Consider the following 16,233-nt stretch of genomic DNA (forward strand, 5'->3'; position numbering starts at 1 on the left):
CTAAGGCAAAAGAAAAAAAAATTGGAAAATTTTAAAATTGTGTCTTTTAGAACTTGAACCTAACAGCCTACTATTTCCTTGCCACACCGTCCTCCATTTTTTCTGCCCCTGTCTCTGTCTTTGATCCACTCCCTTCCCTCCTGACAAGCCAGAAACTCCCAGGACTCAGCTGCCTCTTACAGTCAAACCTCAGAACAGGAGCATTCGCTGTTGATCAGAAGCCCTGGTCTTACTCTGAGCTGAGAGCCGTTGTGAAATTTTTCAAAAGCTGGCTGAATAGGGAGACATTTGCAGAGGGATTTAATTTTAGGAATTATAATCCAGGGCTCTCTGATATATCAGTTGATTCATTATTAGTGAGGACCTCAGTTGATAAAAACTGGATGGAAAAAGCAGGATGAGAAGCCCCAAGGAAGATTTTTAAAATCTCGAATTTCATAGAAATGAGAGGGGTTTAGAAAAGCTGTCAGTGTTGGAAAAGATCTGTAAAAGACTATACCCGAAGTCTTTCCTATGAAGAGAGATGGGACTTTGACCAGTCTTGTAGGAAGAGACAGGACTGGGGATGGGGGCCTCTGACACTGGCAGGCAGCCTCCAGGGTGGACCTTGAGTCAGATGGATTCCCCCCTCCCTCCTTGCTTTTTGTAAATGTTATTAAGCCAGAAATTGGGGATTCATATATAAGTGCAAACTGTAATGAGAAATAAACCCAGCATCAGAACTCCTTGCTGAGCATTTTGAAAACACCTTAGAATTGAAGCAAAGTAGAACCTGAGTAAATGCACGGCTTTATAGATAAACAACCAGATGCCCCTCCCTTTGTGGTTCAGCCTCAGGGGAGGGAGTCTCTTGACAAAGATGCCCATGGATGCTGGAACAGAAAGGATGCTGGAGTGGGAACCACCCTGTCTTGGCTAAGAAAACACAACATACATAAAGAGTGAAACAACTGATTCATACACTGCTCAGAGGGAATTTTCAAAGCAAAGTTGATCTAAAAGTTAAAGGATCTCTTCTGGCTTACAGAGATAAATAAGTGCAAGTAGTGGATCAGAAAAGCTATGGCATGTTGAAATCTAAGTGAAATTTGCTTAATTTTGATGAGCTTGTTTCTTTGGTTTACTGTTTATTGTCATCTAAAGTATGAAGGAGTATTTTTTCTGTGTAATCTGTCAAAGTACTGTCTTGCCAGCATACCTTTTTGGGCTTAATCAAGTTACCTTCTACGTTTATTTCTAAGCATTTTATTGTCACTTTCAAATAAGTAGCAATCCCCTGCAGTTACAAAGGGACAAGTGTATTTTAAAATATTTCAGCTTCCTGAACACCATCTAATATAAATGCAATGTGTTTTTTTCAAAGTTCAACACACAATTATTTGATTTTTTTGAAGTTAATGACTGGCTATTTATTGGTCAATCTTGTACTGCCCCAAGACAGTAGATCTGTCGAGGTGGTGCTGGCAATGATTGGGGTGGAAATGAGCATCTACATGTGCCAGGTTTTGTGTTAGGAGCTGCACACACACCACACCATCTTTACCCTCCCAGTGACCTGCCATGGGCCCACCTTGTTTTGCAGATGAGGAAACCGGCTCTCAGGTTAAAGGATTTCAGACCCATGTTTGTTTGTCTTCCTGTCCTTCCCCAAGTGCCGGGCACAGTGTGGGCTGTCCAGGGACACACAAGCATTCACAGACATGCAAGAATGTCAGAGGGTATTGTGACATTCTTTGGGAGATGCAATGATGTACTCACAAGGTGTGTTGGGAGCATTCAACTCCTAAAGAAGGTAATGGGCCACCTAAAAATGTGGCAACCAGCCTGCATCTTAGGTCTCAGCTGAACTAGACAGTCTGAAGTTCCCTCTTCCCCAGAGACTTCTCAAGGGCTCCCCTGTTGGGTGCTGCCCCTGTCTTCTTGTTTGCCTGGAAGGCCAGCATGTGGAGTTAATGGTCCTCATCATCTGCTGCTATTGCCCTTAGACCACAAGGAAGTGCAGGCCGACATCACCCTCTAGTCCCACGGGGGATTTTGCAAGCTCCCAGTCTGTGCCCTGCCATTCTTAATGGGCTCCCTGCAAGGGTTCTTAGGGTGATCTTTAGTGTAACTCTCTTACTACATTCCTGATCTGGTGCCTGGGGAGGCAGAGGGCATTCACCCATGCCACACGGGTGCATCTCCATGTGTCCTTTTCTGTGCCAGCCTAGATGGCAAAAAGTCACTTGAGGTCTTCAACTTTCTCTTACATCAGAAGGAACTTGCTGTCCTTTTAGAGGTTGCCCCACAGGCAGTCCAGTCTTTCTCTTAATTGGTTCTCTCAGGAAAACATGAAGTCTTCATGCCAGGGAACTTCTGGCTCACCATGAATTCCCAGAGAGAAAATCAGATAAGGTGGATCTGGGATTTTTAACACACACACACTTTAAATGACTGGATTCCTTGCAATGCTCTCAAGTCTTATTCAGGGTAGCTTTTCTTAAAATGAAGAAAGCGCTCACATTGTTCTCTCTCTCTCTTGCCCTTCCCTTCTCTTGCTCTGTATTTTCCTAAATACTGTCCCATCAGGTAGCTATTAGGAAATGTGCTGGAGGACATCTGAGCTTTGGGAAAGCAAAGCCCTTCTCAACTGTCATGAATTTAATTTAGGTTACATAACTTTTCCTTGGGCCTTGGCCAAAGAACATTTTTATTGGGAATAAGTTATTACTACTAAGTACTACATTCCTAATACTTTTGGATATTTAAGAATCTTTATCAGAAGCAAGTGGGACACCAGTAACTTTTGGTCCTTTCCAAATAAAATAACTTTGTTCAAATGTAGCAGGAATTTATTTCAGTGTTATGACAGATTTTAATTGTATTATTTACAATTCACTTATTTGTCTCTTAGAGGGGATGATGTCTTGAGAGAAAGTTTAACTGAATCAGATGTGGACAGCTTTTCAGCATTTCAGGACAAAGAGTGCTTCTCACCCTGTGCAGCTCTGCTGGGACTGGTGCCTTTTGACCACCTTGGGCTGTTGGGAGGGGCACCATGGAAGGGATTTGGAGATGGGGTAAGGCCAGTGAGTCAGCGCTGGGCTCTAGATGCAAGGATAAGGGGCTGCGTGGCATCAGAGTAAATCACCTGTGATGTCAAAAAGCAGTGCTGAAATCAGCATCCATCCAAGGAAAATAAGATCTTTTTTGTTTTGAAAACATCGTAGGTTATAGAAGCCACAAAACATTGAATGAAATAAGAATTCTTTTAAAAATGCAAAGGGAAGGCCAGGTGCGGTGGTTCATGCCTGTAATCCCAGCACTTTGGGAGGCCGAGGCGGGCAGATCTCTTGAAGTCAGGAGTTCAAGACCAATCTGGCCAATATGGCAAAACCCCGTCTCTACGAAAAATACAAAAATTAGCCGTGCGTAGTTGTGTGCGCCTGTAATCCCAGCTACTTGGGTGGCTGAGGCATGAGGGTCACTGGAACCTAGGAGGCGGAGGTTTCAGTGAACCGAGATTGTGCCACTACACTCCAGCCTGGGCAACAGAGCGAGACTCTATCTCAGAAAAAAAAAATGCAAAGGGAAGTCTATTTTTCTTCCAAATAATATCTCATGATATCATCTGAACATTTTGGCTTGGGTAGCTCTCTCTGCTTTGCAATGGAATTAATTTTATTTTTAAAAATTCATTCATCTCCAGGTAATCATTGCCCTCTGCTGATGCAGGCCATTCTTCAGCAATTCTACGGAGTAAGAGCCTTCATTTCAGGTTTCAGGGAATCTTTTTTTGTTGTAAAATGAATTCACAGTAAAACAAAATGACAGTTGGTAGATTCTTTTATTCAGAACTTACAAGTTCTTTATAATCATGAATACATTCTTACTAATTTGAGTAAATGGCGAAACCTCTGATAGTCACAGGCAGAAACTCCGGGTCAGAGAAAGCCCAGGTCAGCTGTGGTGGGTGTCACTCTTTCTCTGTATGGTCAGAGCCCTTGTGAACAAGGGCCTGTTTGCTTTGCTTGCAGAGTAAAGATGTTAACTCTCCCCGGTAGATTAGATTTAGTGTCTGGCCACATCCTTAGTTTACAATGTTAAATAGAGATCCTACACTAACCTTGTAATGCACTGTCATCCTCAAAACTTTAAATTGAGTTAAACGAATAGCACACAAAAGGTATGTTGTTGAAAGCCACATCTGTTTTATCAGCAAATGCGTGATGTCAGAGCCATCTTCTCTGCTGCTTTTAACATCCCATAGTTGCCTCAAAGGCAGCATAACTGAGTAACATTAAAAGGTGTATGTAGCTCGAGGTTGCTGAATCAGAAGCCTGCAAATATTGTTTATTAATTTACGAGGCTCATTCAGGTGCATCTGGATCTCTCTGTGATTGTTCTAGTCATTGCCAGATGGGTGTTTACTGAAGGCCTTGTCTCAGCTCCCCAGCCTTTTCGGGCACAAGTTGAAAGTACTGCATGTTAATGAATGTCACTCTTCAGTTGCAATTCCACTTTCACAGCCCCAATTAAAGCTTTGAAACATGCTGCAAATTTACCCATGCTTCCATCCAAGAGTATTTGGAGGGTAAAATAAAAGAGAAACTCTGGTCCTGAACAAAATACCTGAAATTACAGTTAGAGTAAAAGTCATTTACAAAGAAGAAATGCTGAAACAGTCTGGCTGGTGACCCCAAAACTGCCACGTAGGGTTTGTTTGGGTAAACCTGCCAATTTGGCTGTATTGGGAGTATCAATTTGATGAGCTTTGCCATTTTCTTAGGCATAGCATGAGGCCCATAATTGCTTTGTTTCCTTATGCAGGGAACACCAACTGGTGTTAACTGGAGCTCCTAACTAGATTAAGACTGGTCTGGAGAGAGGTTGTCTAGTCTTCTTGTAGTTGTGTTCTGAGTTAGGGGAGAAGGCACACAAGATTGCAAACCTGGTTCTAGTAATGCCTCCTATTTTTACACGCTGGCTGCACCCACGTGGGCAGGGCTGATGGTGGACTCAGTGCCAGCTACAGCGGCCAGTGGAGGGTGCGGCCAGTGCTGACTGCTGTCTGTGAGAACATTGCATGAATGGGGATCGGCTTTTGGCAAAGCAGCAGGACAGGATGGGATGGCTGGGAGGGGCTAACTTAGAGAAAAAAGTGGTACAAACCATGTACTTATCTACATTTTGAAACCTCTGACTTTGTATCCCTAAAATCTAAAGTTGGCCCAAACAAATACTCCACTGGGAGAGAATTTGGGTGAAGTCATCATGGATGGCTTACTTGTGCTCTTTTAGGATGGCAGATGGCATTTCTTATCTCCTCCACACTAGTCTTTTCAGTTGCTTGCCAAGTTTAAGGGGGAAAAATCCCTTAATTCTGGTTAGAAGTGATTTAAGCATTACATAAAGGATAGCTTGGTTGGTTAACATCAAGAGCAGTATGCTAGCTTCTAAACAAGTTTCTTTTCAGAAAGCGTTTATGCATGCTTTGTAGGATAGCACTGCTAGTAAATACCCACGATTTAACGCCCTCCATACACCTTGAACTCAGCATCCCTGCTTTACTGACTCATTTTTCTGCCTAAGCGCACCAATATATAAAATAACAAATGCATTGTGTTTGCTGAAATTCTTTGGTTTATATTTGCAAAGGTGCAATGAATTCCAAATTAAAAAATAAAATTCTCTGATGAAAATGTTTCTTTTCCTATGTTTTAGGTTTTGCATCTTGACCTTCAAAGGGAATTCAAAAATTGGCACATGGTAAAGCCAGAGCTCCCATATGATTCCACACTTCTAATCCTAAAATTCTGTTTTCATTTATCAGTGAAATCAGGAAATGCTGTGCCATTGATAACATTTTGACTCTCTAAGTGTTAGCATTAGATCAGTTTTTTGGCTACGTATATGTAATTGTGTAGATCAGAAAGCCAAGACAAATTCCACTCTCCACTAAGTGTGGAGAGAGGAGCGTTAAGCATTTATGCTATAAAAGTCGCTTTCCCTTTAACCTGGCATTTGCAGTTTGTAGGAACAAATTTTGTGTCCCTGTTCTGGTAGACTCAGTGGATGCCACAATGGTGTGTCTCAGCGCTTTGTGGTTGGGAACAAAATTTCATGGTCAGTCACAAGTGGAAAAAAGTTCTTCTGCATGACAGGCGTGGCCATGCTGGAGGACTGTGCCGTGGCTTCTGCAGCCACAGGGTAATGTCACCAGGCACTTAAATGAGAGAGGGCAGCGGCTGGTGGAATCTCTTCAGCTGTTGGCACTTCATTTCTGGGGAGAGCTTGTTCCCAAGTGGGTGAGTGATTCTGTGCCAGGACTCACTCGTTATGACAAATGCATTTCTTTCTTATATTTCTGAGTATGGTGGGAGCTACAATGTTTACACAGGGCACCTGTCATCAGCAATGATAGCTCTCCAGGAAATTTCCAGCGCGTTGTTCACAGATGCTTCTCTAGAGGTAAACATCCTCTCAGGGGAGCTGACTTCACTAGGTGACTTTCTGGGGAGGAACCTGAGCTGATTCCGCGGAACACTCAGTCCTCTGCATAGGCTCCCCTCCCCTCCGCTCCCCTCCCCTCCGGCTCCCCATTCATTGCCCCAGTCACGAATTTATTCCCTAGCACTCATTTTGTTGCTCTTTGTTTTAAGGCATGATTTGTTTTTCTTAAGAATTCCTTATATAATAGGTGGAGCTTCTCAGATCAAACCTCCATAATTGAATGCTGTGTAGAAAACACAGAGAAGACAATTAAACAAATATGAATTTATATTATTTCTATGAAAAGATGCTGCAGCGACTAAGTGTAACCGTTTAGGCCAGCAGGTTAGATAGCCTGCATTTTGCTATGAAACACACACAATAGTGACACACTTTAAACACAATGTGTTTTAAAATGCAGGGATGCCGTGGATTGCAGTGAGTCAGGGATCCTGGATGGGCGAGCCGGGGGAGGAGTCCAGTGCACAGGCTGTAACGGCTCTGTTAGTTCAGATAAATCGCACAGCCCTGGTCCCGGATCCCGTCTTCAAAGCCAGAGTGTCTGGTTACATTTTATAAGTAGAAACTCCGATTCAAAGGACTCACAGAGATAATCTAGCCTTAACTGGAAGGCCCTTCATACATACTTTTGATATTTATATGCTTTATTTTCATAGGCACTTTCTTCTGCCAGTCTTTTTGTAGGTCAGGGGTTTGAAGGACGGTGCCATGGTCATCCTTCCCAGCGCAGGGCCGCCGTGGCCCTGGGCGGCTGCATCATCCCCCTGGAGGCTGCCCTGCCCGGGCTGTGCATGATCTCACAGGCGCGCTGCCAGGGGCTCTGCTGTCGCCAGCCCGGGCTCCGGGCGCTTGGGACAGCTCGCCGGACAGGACAGGGTGACTTGTAATTTACTCCCGCCTGTGTGCGTCTGTGGGGCGGTTTCTCAATCAGTGCAGGGCTTGCTGTACAATTCCATGTTTAACTAGAGGCATCTGGTGCCTCTGCTGCTGTTTACTGAAACCCTTCGTTGCACTTCATAAAGCGGTTGGCCGGCGGCTGTTCTTCCTCGGGCGCCCAGCCCGCCCCGCGCTGGCCGGGATGAGGCTGTGGGAGCGAGGTCTGCAGGGCGGGCTCCGTGGGCCTGTTTGGACGGATGCAGATGCTCTAGCGGATTTGCTTCTACTTCAACCCCTGGGCTGTCTTAATGGGATTTGGGCCTCTTGGTCAATGCCAGTTCAGAGAACCATTAGACACTTCCTGGAATCTTTGCTTCACCAGGAACCGCTCCACGTTCTGTGCCGGGGCTCCTGCCGGCTGCCGGCAGGACTCGAGGTCCCGGCGAGGGGCCCTCCGTGTCCTCTTCCCCTTGGCGCCACGTGGGTCTTTTGCTAACAGAACACAGCCCCTTCCCAGCTGGGCGGTCCCGCAGTCCAGGCCCCCCTCTCAGCCTGGGGATGCAGCCTTGCCAGGCGCTCCTTGCCACCCTTGCGAGGGACATGACTTGCTTTCTCTTGCATTCCACCGCCCCCCTGCTCATTTGAGCACTTTGGAAACCCGCTGGTGGTGGCTAAGGCAGATGGAGGCAGGGCTGGAAGGGGAAGAAAAAGCCCAGGGAGTAACTAAGTGTCAAGGAACTCATTGTCTGCTCTCCACCTGTTGTTATTCTGGTCCCAATCAACCTGCTCGCCAGGCTGGAGCCAGCGGCCATCTGGAAACACTGCTCTGTTTATAAACTTGGCATGAAGCAGCACTCCCGGGCCCTGACCTCCCACACGAATCTGGAAACAATTAGAGCAAGATGATAGGCAGGCGGGGAGCGCTCCGGGGAGGGGAGGGAGGGGGCGCCGCAGAGGGGGGCAAGCGGGAGCCAGGGGTGGGAGGCCGGTGGGGGAGGAAGTTGGGATGGATGTGGGAGGAGCAGCGGTGAATGGGGACTGGGTGGTAGGGGGGCGAGGGAAGCCTAGGTCTGGGCTGGAGCTGAGGGACTGGGAAAGAGTCTGGGGATATCTGGGTCTGGGCGGGGTCCGGGTGGGAGCCAGGGATGGGGTGAGCCAGGGGGAAGGGTGGGGATCCCCAGGACGGTGGTTTTGGGGGCCCCTGTGGGTCTGGGAGAGTCAGGGAGGAGTCTGGTGAGGTCTGGGCCCTGCTGGGAACTGGGGACAGCCAGCCCTCCTGGGGTGTGAGGACCAGGAGAGGGGCCTGGGCTGTTTGCTGAAGATGGTGTGATGGCAGCCAGGCTCCACACTGCCCTGCGGCCTCAGCCTCACAGGGTGCCCTTCCTGGGATCCCCCCTCAGGCAACAAAACATACGGGGTGGGGGGGTAGGGGGAAGAAAGTCATTCCTGCCTGTGCCTTCGCTTTGAGCAACGAGCAAGTGGACTCTGGTGAATGAAGTTCTCTCTCACCTTGTAAGGAATGCATTGTAGAGTTTCAAGTCGTTTTATTAGTTTCAGAAACACATTCTTGAAGAGCACTTTTTAACCGAAGGAAGTTTAAGCGTGTCCCGTTTTGCTGGAGAAAAGCTGAGATTCTTGGGCCATGGGGGGACATTCCTATACTTGCAGAGTGTACAATCTAATCTGTGTAGACGCATGCCATGTTTTTGTGTCTGGGGAGCTGATTCAGGCTTCCAGAGTCCTGAGTATTCGTGAGATGAATGAGTCTCTTCCTCTTTTCTTAAGAAACAATCTCTTTCGCTCGCTTTTTTCCCTGCAGTTTTGAAATGTGATTCCTAGCTCCGAGTTGATGCTGTTTTCACGCTCAGCTGGGTTTCTAACTCCTGAAATATTAATCTGTGGGAGTTGCTGGCAAACCAATAATTGGCACCAATTAACAAGCTCGTCGTTGGCCAAATGATACTTGAAGAAGGAAGTTGACTGTGCAGGTCTTCTTGGCTCCTGGGGCTCAGGCCCAGCGGCCTCTCCCTGGCCTCTTGTCGTGCTTCAGATGCACAGAGCTGCTGATCTCAGCCGGGAACATTGGCCCCGAGTGCATCTGCTTAGAACTTGAAGAAGAATTAATCTGTGGAAAGCGGTGCCATCAATCGACACTCGTCCTCCGGCCCTTCCCTGCCCAGTACTCGCCTGACTGGCCTCTTCCCTACATGCTGTTCTCCACATTGCCTTGCCGTGAGCTTTCCTTTTTGCCTAAACACATTTTTCAGCTCCATGTTTCTGATAGACTGGTTACTAAAATCCAACCCAACAACGTGTAAGACGGCCAAGTGTATAATACGCATCAAGGTGAAAAAATAACCAGCAAGGCCTGCAGAGGTTTGGGGCACAGCCCACAGGGCATGGCAGTGGGAGCTGCGCCTCAGTGGTGCTTGTTGCCCGGTGGCTGCAGCTCTGCACAGGGCTCATTGCTGTCCCTGGAGAGGCTGAGTCTGGTAAACCAATTTTTTCCTTTGAGTCTTGTTGCAAATGGATGTATTTGAACTATAATATAAATTATTGTGTTTATTTAACCCTGCAAACGGATCTCCTTTGTCTTTGTGAACTGGCTGGGCAGCTAAAGACCCACATTCCTTCCACAGTTAATAAAACTTCTTATTTTTTTCTGTGCTTATAACTTTAATTACACTCAGACCCATTTAGTCTACTTCAGTTTTTCAAACCATCTAAATTAAAAAAGAAACAGCTCCTCTCAATGTGCAACATAATCATCATCTTTAGATTAAAAGACACAAATTGAAAACACATCTTGTCAGTTTTGTCTTCAAGGTGTCATCTTAAGTATTGTCCATTTTCAGATCTGGAGCTGGTAGAGATGTGAATGGACTGGGCTGTACTTCTTCCCGAGAGAAAAGATTTATGCTTTAAAGGACTCCATTACTAAATTTCAAACTTATTAAAATAAAACAAAATCACCATAAAACAAAAACCAAGCCAGATCTAGTTTACTTTATGGAAGACTCTGTACATTCTCTCAGATATTCAGAATGTACTTGGGTTTGCATATGATCAGGAGCTGGAAACAGCTGCCTGGGTAAGGCCCCGGCCTCGACACATCTCCCACACAGTGGTTAACACAGTTTCCTTCTGTGCCTGTAGCTCCTCACGGGTTCTTCATGAACATTAGTGGCATTTCTGGAAAGTGTTTTGCTCCTTCTGAGAGAAGTAAATGCAAATATCAGCATCCAGGAGCTCCGTGAATCTCCGGGCAGCCGCCTTACAGACTGGAGTTTCATCCTTCAGCTAATGGCTGAAGTGTTGTCTAGTTTGGCCTTCTCTTGAATCTTCTCAAAACAACATCTATTCACATGGTGCTTAAAAATGATCTTTTGTGATTAAGAACACCATGGCCTGCTCTTAGTTCAAAGCATTCATCTCCATTATCAGAGATTTGCTTTCTTCTCCTTCCCCATGGGCTCTCTTTAGGGAGCCCTTACGTTTTCGTCTCTGGATAGATTCATTGCTAACCGCTGCCTCCTCTGTTCCTATCTGTTTGCTACCTTTTGGGTTTTTCCTAATTTGATTGGTAAGATTAAATCTTTGCTCTCCCTCCATATACAAAAATTAAAAGTTGAAAACCAAAACTTCAAAGCAAAACAAAACCTAGATATTGTCTAGAGAATTATTTTTTATTTGATTACTTCTTGAAATTTCATTTCTACATAAAGTGTTGTTACAATAACATTTTGCTTCAATGTTTGGCCCAAGGAAGACTTTACAAAATGATCGTCTTTGTGACTTTCTCATTGGGTAGTCAGTAGCTAGTGGGGACCTATTTGCTGAATGGAAGAGCACAGCTTTTAGGTTTTCTCTCCTGGAGAATGGAGCTATAGAGGAAAGTAGCTTTGAGGTATTCTCTCTTTCCAGAAATGTACAGCTATGTAGTGTGGATTAAAATTCTAAAATTCGTGACCTCGAACCCCCATCTAAAGGCTGGACGTTTTATCCCTGCTCCAATCTTGTTTCTGGGGAGATGTTGGAGGGAAGCAGAGTCAGGAGCATTTCCAGCCCCCTGGTGCTGCTGTGTGGACTCTACTGGCTGTTTGATGACCAGATCCTTTAACGGAGGATGATTTTTAAGGCAAATGTAGGACTAGGCCCTCTGTGGGTTAGTTCCAATGATTGCTCGCCTCTTTTTCAGAGGAGTGAGTAGTTCCTGGACCTTTGCAGTTGTTCACAGCAGTTCAGACTCCTGCAGCTACAGATAAGCAATGGATGAGAGTGGGCTCAAGCCCACATAAGACTTGCATGTGGTGCTAGCGATGCTTGTGTGAGCATGGTGTGCTCCATTAGGGCTTCTGTAGGAAATGCTCCATAAACCTGTGGTGCCATGGTGGAAGAGCTACGTAGGGAATGCCAAGAGGGCTGTCTGTGTGATGGTCCCTCTGCCTGTCTGCCCTTCTAGATAACGCGCATCGTGTCTGCCTCCTTCGCCACTATACACCTGGTTCCTAGCATACTGGCTGGTGAATTGTAGGCATTCAGTAAAAATGTGCCGAACGAATGAATGGCCAGCGACATTTTTTGCTTCGAGAAATTGGGAAATATAGCAAAAATAGCAGAAAGTCCAAGTCTAAGCTGGAGGGATAGTAATCAAATAATGTTCTTTCTGTCTCCTACCATTCCACTTGAAGGAGGCTTTGCCATGTAAACATATTTGTCATTATTACTATTATTGGGAAGCAGCATTATGCTGCTACTAGTGGTGGTAATAGGAACTGGAATTTTGCAATGGGGGTGATACTTGCAGACACATTGTTATATCATCTTCACCTTGTGTCCTACAGGCTTCTAGTTTTGGTTCTACCGGAAAAGGGCAGGTATCTACTGAACAACAAAGATTTCTCATTTTGAAATTCAAATCCACTTATGGTTTGGCAACTTAATGTGCTGGAAAGCAAAACTTTGCACAGAGAGAGAGGAGAGAGAACACACACACACACACACACACACACGCACACACAAACACATTTTCTAAATTCCTTAGCATATCAAGCATGGGCGATTCAGAGCATAGAGTGTCACCCACCAACATCAAGAAGATACCGCCATGGTGGTGCTGCTCCAAGGAAAAGGAGGGCATTGACTGAGAGGTCAGAGAGCCTAGGGCCCTAGTGCTTCTGGTAGAGAGGTCTACAGAAAGAAGGTAGAGCCTGTTTCGGTTGTTTTTTTTTTTTTTCTGAGACGGAGTCTCGCTCTGTCACCCAGGCTGGAGTGCAGTGGTGCGATCTTGGCTCACTGCAAGCCCCGCCTCCCAGGTTCGAGCGATTCTCCTACCTAAGCCTCCTGAGTAGCTGGGATTACAGACGTGCACCACTACGCCTGGCTAATTTTTGTATTTTTGGTAGAGACGGGGTTTCACCATGTTGGCCAGGCTGCTTTTGAACTCCTGACCTCAGGTGATCTGCCTGCCTCGGCCTCCCAAAGTGCTGGGATTACAGACGTGAGCCACTGTACCCGGCCTATGCCAGTTCTTGCTAAGAGCTTAAGGCCTACCTCAGGTACATTGCTTTAGAAACATTCAGATTAGCGTGGGGAGCCTGGAAAACTTGAGGGCTGGAGGCATCCCCATCTCTCAGGATATGAGGGCTGTGGCTCATGGGAGCCCCATTCATAGCCACCAGGACATGGGCCCTGTGCATACCCTTGGCCCATGGGCAACACCAGAAAGGCTGGTGAGCCCAAGCCATCCAAAGGGGAATGTTTGAAACAACCCTGGTGGGGGCTGTGAGGACACTGGACAATCACAACGCTGCTCACACCTTTCATTCTTTGCTGGTTTGTAGAGGTAGGGAGTGACAAGGATTGTGGGCTTCCAAGGGCAGGGTACAGTCCCTGTCTTCAGGGACGGGTGCTCTAGCATCTAGCACGCTGCCTGGCACGCAGGGGCCCCTCAATGAACAGGGTCATATCGACTACTCCTGTAGTGATGCTCAATACAGCTTTGTTGAAATCAGAATCGTCCTGTCTAGTCCAGATGTTCTCTTACTAAGGCTGTCCCCAACTGCACAGAAATACTGGACTGAACAGGAGGCTCACAGAAACCTTACTTATTGGGTGTATGCATGTATACGTATTTCTATTCTATTCTTCTGTATCCCTCTTTTACCAGGCCAATCATAGTTTATTTCTGTTTGGACGTCTGTGGAGTAGTGGCCACAACGGTACTTCTGTTTTTGTTTTTACTTTTCCATTTTTTTGCTTCTAAACTGTGCAAATTTTTCCAGTGTATCATCTCTACTGCTCTCACTTTGCGTTTTCTTTCTCTTTCAACCTCTGTTCTTTTATTTTGCCTTCCCCTACCATTCCCTACAAGGTGGTTACTCCAAGCAGTGATCTTAGCAGTGACTGCAGCTTGTTCAGGTTCCCATCCTAGCTCAGAGCTTCCACTCAGAGCCCACACCTCATTCCACACACAGCACTCTGGCCACTGTCTCTGTGGGAGATGGATAGCAAAAATAACCCCAATTCTCCCTTCTTCCCTGCAAAGATATCCATACCATTTGCAATGTGACTTTGCAATTTTCCCATTTGAGGCTGATCTATTTCTCCAGTCCCTGGGGCTGCACAGTCTAATGACTTGCTTTGGCTAATAGAATGTGATAGAATGTGCTGGTTCCAAGGCTAGTCCCCAAGAGGTCTTGCATGCATCCTGTCTTTATTTTGGAACTCTGCCACTGCTGTGAGAAGTGTCTGGGCTAACACGCTGGAGAATGAGTTTTTGTGGAGCCCAGCTACTCTCAACTGTTAAGCCCCAGCTGATCTACACAAAGGACCAACTCATGAATGAGGCTGGAGGACACCAGCTGAGCCCTTTCCAGATCAGCAGAGCTTCCTGGCCAATCCATAGCCCATGACAAACAGTACATCATTGATTTTTCAAATCACAACATTTTTGGGGTGTTTTGTTGGGCAGCAATCACTAACTGATACAGTCAGTAACCACCTTTTGTTGCTACATGGAAGGGATCTTTCTTATCAGTCCTTATGGCAGAAATTGTAAAGGTTAACCAAAATCTGTTTCCTTTTCCATCACAGGCACACAGCTGGGTGATACTGCCTGTCTTGCTTGTGGCCATGTGACTGAGTTATGGCTAATGGGATATAGGTAGAAGGATGCATGCCATGTCTAAGTCCAGTCCATAAACGCCTCCATCTCTTAATCCCTTCCCCATCTGCTGGCCCAGTGGAGAGAAGCTGGGGGAGGCCAAGCCACTGGATGGAAGATGCACGGTCCCTGAGTGACCATGTGGATGACTGCGACTCAGCAGGGATGTCTACAGAGGACTTTGTGCAAGTGAGAAGCAAGTTTTCATTGTGTCGAGTCACTAGTACTTTAAGGTTCATTATCACAGCTGGAGTTACTTACCATCACCACCCTTCTTCTTCCTCTTGGCCTCCCTGCGGCCTTGGGCAGTAGATATCTCCCTCCTTTATAACTCCTCTTCCCTTGCTTTCCTGGATGCCACACGTCATGGTTTTCCCACACCTGTATCAATGGCTCCCATTACCTTGCAGATAAAGCCCAAGATTCTGAGTTTGGTTGAACTCTCTGCCCTTCCTTCTCACCACACATCTTCACACCCCGTGTGCTTCCCTAAGCACTCCATGCTCTCATTTACTCTGTGGGTTTACATTTGTTGTTCCCTCTGCTTGAAATACTGTTCCTACTTTTTGCCCTATTAACTGTTCAGGGCTGATGTGTTGCTTGTTCTGAGAACACTGGGCCCTGAGATTGGGTTGCTCCCATGGGTTCTGATGGAATCCCGTGTTTGCGCCACCATGGGACTTGCCGTTGTAACACTTCTCCATCTCTTTCAGCAGCTGACTGTGCAAGCTCTGAGTGGTTTCAGCCTGCTGGGCTCATGACTGCGTGCCTAATGCATAAACAAGTGCTTGTCACCTAGCCATACTAATCACCATTTGGTGAGTGCCTGAATTAATGGGCTTTGTAGGACTGGGGAACCAACAGGGCATGGAGTCTAGAAATTGGACTCAAAGTTCAATAACTGCTAATGAATGAGGAAGTCAACCAGAAAAAATGATGCTGCTTAGCTTTCCTTGGAGATTATCTGTACTTGGTCCCCCTAACAATGACTAGACTGTTTGCAATTATAGGTACAGAATAGCCTTCTTTCAAATAGTGTTTCCTTCTATCATCATTAGTGATGAAAATTGGCCAGGATTTATTTCACATATTACAATGCAGAATTTGATGTTGTTTTTATGTGAACATAACTGCTCTGTAAAACCTCAAGCATTTTTCTCTATTAGAATTGGCAGAGGAGAGGTTATATAAACTTGTGGCCAGTTGAGAAGTTCCCAAAACATCACTATTGAAGTAGAGGGAACTGAGAGCATAGCATGGTGTGTGTGATTTATTCCTTTAGGATGGCTTAGACCCATGATTGCATCTGTTCTTGATTATGGCGCCACTTTTAACCACAGAGATGACTCAGCACTGGAAGGTTAGCTGTGCTGCCCAAGGTCACACAGCAACATGGGTTTGATGGGGTATCCAAAAGCAGGGATAGGTGTTTTTCCCTAGGAGCCCACACTGACTCCCTGCCTCCAGCACATGGAACGAATCACAGAAAGGCTCTGTTGAGTCATAATGACAAATGTTGAAGTTGACGGCATGTACCCATGAGGTCATATGGAGAATTCCCAAGGGACACCTTAGCCCACATTCACTATTGAACACAATGGAAGGGGGAATTATTGTGATTCTTGCTTTGGTTGCCAAGCTGGTGTTGTCTGAGCCTGTCCGGCATGTGCTCTGCCTGCTCTGACTTCTGACCCCAGGAG

Source organism: Pongo abelii, chromosome 7, assembly GCF_028885655.2.
Source record: "Pongo abelii isolate AG06213 chromosome 7, NHGRI_mPonAbe1-v2.0_pri, whole genome shotgun sequence".
NCBI classification, from domain to species: domain Eukaryota; kingdom Metazoa; phylum Chordata; class Mammalia; order Primates; family Hominidae; genus Pongo; species Pongo abelii.